Below are 7,671 nucleotides of genomic sequence, written 5' to 3' on the forward strand. Positions count from 1 at the left end.
TCATTCGATGTAAAGGTCATATCAAGACTCATGATGTAATAGTGTGTCTCTATCTATTGTAGTCATTTGATGAAATATTTCAGTCATATCAAGGTCATGTAACGGCCTATGTTGGTTTCCCCACTATGCCTGGGATGAATGATGTAATGTACTTGGTTGTCATTTTCTGGTATATCCCCACTTGGTTGGGAGATGGATGTATGTATGAGTATTTGGTGCTAAGAAGGTCACGTATGATGTATAGAGTCATGTTCTTGTAGAACACCTTTTTGCAGACCTTGCTTACATACAGGGGGAGCATGAACAACACAATTCAGCAAGAGCAGAACTTTCAACATGTAGCATGAACAGATTGGTACACCTTGGCATATACAAAGGGGGAGCTCATTCAGAGATTTCAACAGGTACTCAGGGGGAGTATGAACAGCGGAATGCCTTTCTAGGAAAGAGAATATCTTGGTTCGCCCTTTGCCCTTGATGTCAAAGGGGGAGAGTGATTTGGTATTGTTGCCATCAAGTCCAAAGGGGGAGATTGTTGGCATTATGATGCATGTGTTGTACTTGATGGCAAACAACTCATAGAAGATCAACTCACTTATATATATCTAGATGAATCTACAGAAGAGATATCAGATGACAATTCTCAGTATGACAAGTCCAAAGGGGGAGATTGTTGGCATTATGAGACAAGTGTTGTCCTTGATGGAAAATCACACAAATGATAAATTATAGTGCAGCAAATTTATTTGATAAATTATAGTGCAACAAAGTTTCCTTCATGTAGAGAAAAGTTCACGCACTTTTATGCAGAGAAAAGTTTATTCCATGTAGAGAAAAGTTCACGCACTTTTATGCAGAGAAAAGTTTATTCCATGTAGAGAAAAGTTCACGCACTTTTATGCAGAGAAAATTTTATTCCATGTAGAGAAAAGTTCACGCACTTTTATGCAGAGAAAAGTTTATGTAGAGAAAAGTTCATGCACTTTTATGCAGAGAAGAGTTTATTTCATGTAGAGAAAAGTTTACGCACTTTCATGCAAGAGAAAAGTTCACACACTTTCATGGTTGGTTCATGGTATTAGTCCGACAGTTTTTGATCCTATGGTTTTGGCCCGTGGTATTGCATCCAAAAGTGTTGATCTCACGCACTTTCATGGTTGGTTCATGGTATTAGTCCGACAGTTTTTGATCCTATGGTTTTGGTCCGTGGTATTGCATCCAAAAGTGTTGATCTCACGCACTTTCATGGTTGGTTCATGGTATTAGTCCAACAGTTTTTTGATCCTATGGTTTTGGACCGTGGTATTGAGAAAGGACTAAGGCTATAAAAGAGGAAGGAGATCATTTGGCAAAGCATCATCTGAATTATTGAATATTTGATAAAGTGCTAGATCTGGAATACTGTGATTGGGTTATGGTGCAGATCTGGATCTGAGCTAAAGAGGGATCTCACCGGTTGATGGAGAACAAGATCTAAGGATAGATCGGGATCAAATGGTTTGAAATGAACTATCTCTATATATTTGATTATGCTTATTCTAGATCTGTATATTGAAAAATGATCTGAACTGGGTATAACTTGAGTTTGAAATCGCTGCAAGTCATGTTTGAATATTTATAGATCTGTACGTGGGTTGGCTTTGGTGTAAGCGCATTTATATGCAGGTTTGGTTCATTGTAGTAGCGTATACAATTTGAGCTATGATATTTGAAGTCACAGGTGGTTCTGGTTGTTGATGGGTTCTGATGACAGTTTAAAGGTGTCAGTATTCTGCATATCCTGTTTGGTTGATTGTGTTTAGCTTCAGTATTGATGGATGAGAACTAATATTGGATCAGGATCATAATGACTCATATTTGTGTGATCTGAAGGACTAGATCTGGGTGCTAACACATATATTATCCTTGTATATGTATTGATCTGGTGTTTGGGTGATTCAGAAGATTGATTGATTATGTGCTTCAATGATATTAATGGGTCCAGTATGAAAATTGGATGAAACGTGGCCTTTCAGATTATGTGTTGTGCTTCAGGAATATCCAGTCTGAAAATGTATGAAACGTGGTATTTGGAGGAGAGAAGATTGTAGGCCGGTGCCTACGTACTAGTATCTTAGCTAGTACAAGAGCTAAGGGGGTAGTAGCTCCCTTCCAGTAGCAGTTGAAAACTTTGGAGCATTGTAGCAGGTAGCATCCTGCGTACTAGTAAATGGATCGGCTAGTACAAGAACTATGGGGGTTGTAGCTCCCTTCCAGGAGAGACTGGAGAACGAGAGAGGGTTGTAGCTCTCTACAGGTAGAAGCCTACGTACTGGTATAAGACTGCACCAGTACATAAATATTGTAAAAGGATTTTCTTATTAAGAAGAAGATTGAGATGACTTGTAGCAAGTGGTTTTCTCCCACATTGGGTTTCCACCTTATATCATGGTGTTCATGTGTGTGGCTTATGTGTGATGATCTGTTCTATTTTACTGCACCTATTTACTGTTAATATGGTTGATAATGTTCTAATGCACTCATTAAGGATCAACTAACTGAATCATAAGAAGTTGTGGAAGTAGCATATATGAATCTGAATATGGAAATGAAAAAGTTTTATTGATGTGATAATACTGATTCACCCCCCCCCCCTCTCAGTATTATTTCCAACACTCCTAAGAAGACTCCAATAATTGAACCTCGTACCAAAGCTGTTGAAACTCAAACAACTGTTATTCAACCATTAAATCAGTCAACTAATACTGCTCAAAATGATAAAAATGCTTTGACTACATTTAATGTTGAAAAAGAGTTAGAAAGAGTTAAAATCCCAATTCCACTTTCAGAACTTTCGAAAAACTCTAGGCATAAAAATCAAGTCTCCAAATGGATATAAAACACCTCGGTTGATGCTGAAACTGATATCATTAGTCTGCAAGATGAAAAACCAGCAGTTGTCTTTGGTCCTAGCTCAAATATGATAGATGAAATAGTGCCTCCTTTCTATGTAACTCTTAAGACAAATGATTCCATGTTATATAATTGTATGCTTGATTCTGAAGCATCACATAAACTCATGCCAAAAACTATCATGGACCATTTGAAACTTGACATAACTAGCTCCTATCATGACTTGTACACCTTTGATTCGAAAAGGGTGCTCTGGTTAGGATTGATTAAGGATTTATTAGTCACCCTTGCCCAAATTCCAGTGAAAAGTGTAGTGCTTAATATATTTGTCACATATATTCCTCGCAAATTTGGAATGCTCCTTTCTAGGTATTTCTATGCCAAATTAGGGGGAACTCTTCAGATGGATATGTCTTATGCCACTATTCCAGTTTATGGGAGAGAACAACTAAGGTTATATAGAGAGGCAATATTTGTGCACACTATTTGCAAAACAGACCAGCCAAGGAACCATCCCATTTATGCAATTGATCGGGATTTTGGTTGCTTTCAACTCTCTTCAAACCAAATACATGAAACTCAAGTTAAAATAGAAAATGTAATTGAAAGTCCTATACCAAATCAAACTAATGTATGGAAACTACTTTTTGATTGTTCTTGTACAAAAGATGGAGCAGGAGCTGGGGTAGTTTTAATTTCACTAGAAAAAAAAATATCACCCAATCATGCAAACTCGACTTCGAAGTTACAAATAATGTGGCTGAATATGAAGCTTTCCTTTTGGGACTGCAATTAGCCAAAAGCTTAAAGGTTCAAAACTTAAGTGTTTTTACTAATTCATAACTTATTGTCAAACAAGTGAGAAATATTTTCCAGACTAAGCATCCTAGACTTAGGTCTTATCGAAATGAAGTTTGGGATTTAGTCGAAAACTTCTTTGATGCTTTTAATTTGACTTATATTCCAAGAAATCAGAATATTCATGTAGATGCCGTAGTTGTTTCTGATAGTTCATTTAAAATTCCTGATCAGACCAATGTACTCTATCAAATACAAGTCAAGTACAGACCATCCATCCCAGACAATCTAAAACACTGGAAGATATTTGAAGATGATGAACATTTGAAATCTTTTATGCAGGTTATAGATGAATTTTTAGTTCTACAAATTGATGAAGATAGAACAAAAATAAATGAAATTGCAAATGGAAATGATACTTCAAGTTTCATTTCAAAAATTGTTGATCATGACATTATTCAATTGTCTAAAATTTTTATTCCCAAAGGCCTCATTCCTTTAGAAAAGTTGTTTGATCAAAATGATGTCCTCTGAAACCCTCAATCCATTTCTTCACAAGATGACATAGAAGAAATTAATATTGGAACAAATGATGATATTAAAAACATCAAAATTTGTGCATCTCTAGATCCTGAGATCAAAGCTCAATATCTTAAGTTACTTCAAAATTATAAGGATGTTTTTGCATGGACCTATGTTGATCTAAAAACCTATGATACTTCATTAATACAACATAAGATTCCTTTAAAGCCAGAAGCAGTTCCTTATCAACAGAAACTTAGGAGGATCAATCCAGCTCTTCTACCAACTGTAGAAAAGGAAATTAAAAAAATGCTAGATGCCCAGATCATTCTCCCTCTTAGATATTCTAATTGGGTTGCAAATTTAGTTCCTGTTAGAAAGAAGAATGGAGAAATCAGACTCTATGTGGACTTTAGAAATTTGAACAAAGCATCATTAAAGGATAACTATCCTTTGCCAAAAATCGATCAGTTACTTCAAATGGTTTCAGAAGCACAATGAATTTCTATGCTTGATGGTTTTTCAGGCTATAATAAGGTAAATGTTGATTCAACAGACAGAGAGAAGACAACCTTTACTACACCCTGGGGTACATTCATGTATGCTAGAATGTCATTTGGCTTATCCAATGTTGGAGTAACATTTTAGAAAGCTATGGACGTAGCTTTTGTGGGTTAGGTAAATAAATTTGTGGTCATTTATCTTGATGACATAACTATTTTTTCTAAATCTGATAAGAAACATCTAAAGCACTTGATGAAGGCTTTTGACAGGTGTAGAAAATTTGGAATATCATTGAATCCTAAAAAGTCTATGCTTGCTATCAAATAAGGAAAACTGATGGGCCATATAATTTTAAAAGAAGGAGTAGTGATTGATCCCAAGCATGTGTCTGCCATTAAAATATTGACCTTACCTAGAAACAAGAAGGAGATTCAAGATTTTCTAGGCAAGATCAATTTTTTAAGGAGATTCATCCCACATTATGCTGAGATTGTAAAAGATATAACTGACATGCTCTAAAAAGATCATGAAGTTAAATGGATTGTCTCTTCCAGACATGCATTTGATTAGATCAAGAAAGCCATCTTTGAAGCTCCCACCTTGGCCAACCCTGATTACACTAAACCAGTCAGAGTATTTTCCTTTGCCTCAGAAATAAGCCTTGTTGTTATTCTACCACAAAAGAATGAAGATTCCCATGACCAACCCATAGCCTTTTTCAGTAAGGTTATGAGAGATGCCAAGCTTAAGTATGACATAATTGAGAAGCAAGCCTATGCCCTTATTCAAGCCCTGAAATCATTCAGGATGTATTTCCTACATTCTCCTATTACTGCTTATGTTCCTAATAGTGCCGTGAAAATCATTTTAACTCAACCAGACAGTGATGGAAAGAGAGGTAGATGGATCACTCAAATATTGGAGTTTGATCTAACTATCAAAACTACAAAGCTAGTAAAAGGCAAAGGATTAGCTAAGCTTCTAGCCGAATCCAACTGTAAAGTGCTCAGAATCAATTCTGTTTTAGAGATACAAGGGAAGACTCGACAAGAACCTTCTCAAACTTCAGATAGGAAGAATACACAAGAACCTTCTATGCTTGCAGAAGGGGAGAACCCACAAGAACCTTCCCTTCATCCTGAAAAAAGGAATCCACAAGAACATTTATCTTCAAATCATATCCGCCCTTTATACATTGATGACAAATTTATGTTGTCAGATTTGTACCAAGACATTGTAAATTTCTTGATCCATTTTGAATGTCCAGCATCATTCTCCAAAAGCTAGTGTAAAACTCTCAAACTGAAAGCAATCAAGTAATGCATTATAAATGCAAATCTGTACTAGAAAGACCCACTAAATATTTTGTTATTATGTTTAACAGAATCAGAAACTGAAGGAATCATTGACCAGTTTCATACAGGATTTTGTGGAGGACATTATGCTTGGAGAGCAACAACATATAAGATATTAAGGGGAGGATTTTATTGGCCAACATTGTTCTTACAAGTAGGAGCAAAGGTCAGAGGTTGTGTTCCTTGTCAAATGTTTGTTGGTAAGCAAAAATTAGCAGCTCTTCCACTAGTTCCATCAATAGTCTCAAAACCTTTTCTCCAATGGGGATTATATTTTGTTGGACAGATTCATCCCACTTCAAGTAATCAACATAGATGGATCCTCACTGCCACATGCTACTTCACTAACTAGGTGGAAGGAATTCCAGTGAGAAATTCTACTAATTCAGTAGTAATCAAATTTATTGAAGTGAATCTAGATTTGGTTGCCCAACTCAAATTGGCACTGGTAATGAAGCAACCTTTTCTAGTGTTAAAATGATTGAGTTTTTCCAGAAATATCAGATTTTGTTACATCATTCAACTCCATATTACCCACAAAGTAATGGCCTTGCAGAATCCTCAAATAAAAGTCTGGTAAAGGTAATCAAAAGGACTCTAGTAGATCATAAAAAGAGCTGGAACTCTCATTTAATTTATCCAGTATGGGAAAACAGAATTACTCCAAAGAGATCTACTAGAAAATCTCCTTTCCAGTTAGTTAGTGGGAAAGATGCAATCTTCCCTACCAATTTGGCCTTCCCTATTTTAAAATTCTTGCAGGATTCAACAAATGAACATGATTATTTTTCAAGGAGAATAAATCAGATTATTGAATGAAATGAAAATAGAGATGAAGTTCAATACAAATTGAAAAAGTATCAGAATAAGATGAAAAACCCGTTTGACAGAAGAGCCAGGCAAAGGGACTTCAAGGAAGGTGATCTAGTTCTAAGATGGGATTCCATAAGAGAAGAAAAGGGAAAACATGGCAAGTTTGATAACTTGTGGTTTGGACCTTTAGCAATTACTGAAGTGAAGGGAAACAACACTTTTGTGCTACAAAATATTAAGGGGCTATATTCCACTTATCTTGTAAATGGAAAGTTTCTCAAACATTACATTCAGTATTGATAAGTTGAAGTAGATTTCATTACTACCATTGTAAAAACTCTTGCTTCTTTTACTTTTCAAGTTGTCAGTGTGATTTTTTACAACAAAAGACTCCATAGCCCGAGGAGAAGGCACATGGATTTGCAAGTTCTCTGCATCCTATAGGAGAAATAAGTCCCCAGTTGGAGCCAATGTTGTAGAATTTTTTGGTTTTGGTAAGTTAAAATAAATTAGTACAAAAAATAAAAATATTTTTCAAAAAATGTTAAGCTAGGATATGGAAAAAAATAATACTGAATAAAAATGTTAGGAAATATTTTGATAAATATGTCCATATCAAAGAAAATGTTAGAATAAATTCCCTAAAAAATGAAGGCAAAAATAAAATGTTAGGTTAGAAAGAAAAGCAAAAAGCAATAAACTCTGAAAGTGTTGCAAATCTAAATGCCACTACTTTTACTCTAATTCACTTTTGAAAATAATAGCTGTGTGCAGTTTGTTTAGATGC

This window comes from Pinus tabuliformis, chromosome 4_1 (assembly GCF_031772625.1).
Source record: "Pinus tabuliformis cultivar Carrire ecotype Pingquan chromosome 4_1, CPIR1, whole genome shotgun sequence".
Lineage (NCBI taxonomy): Eukaryota > Viridiplantae > Streptophyta > Pinopsida > Pinales > Pinaceae > Pinus > Pinus tabuliformis.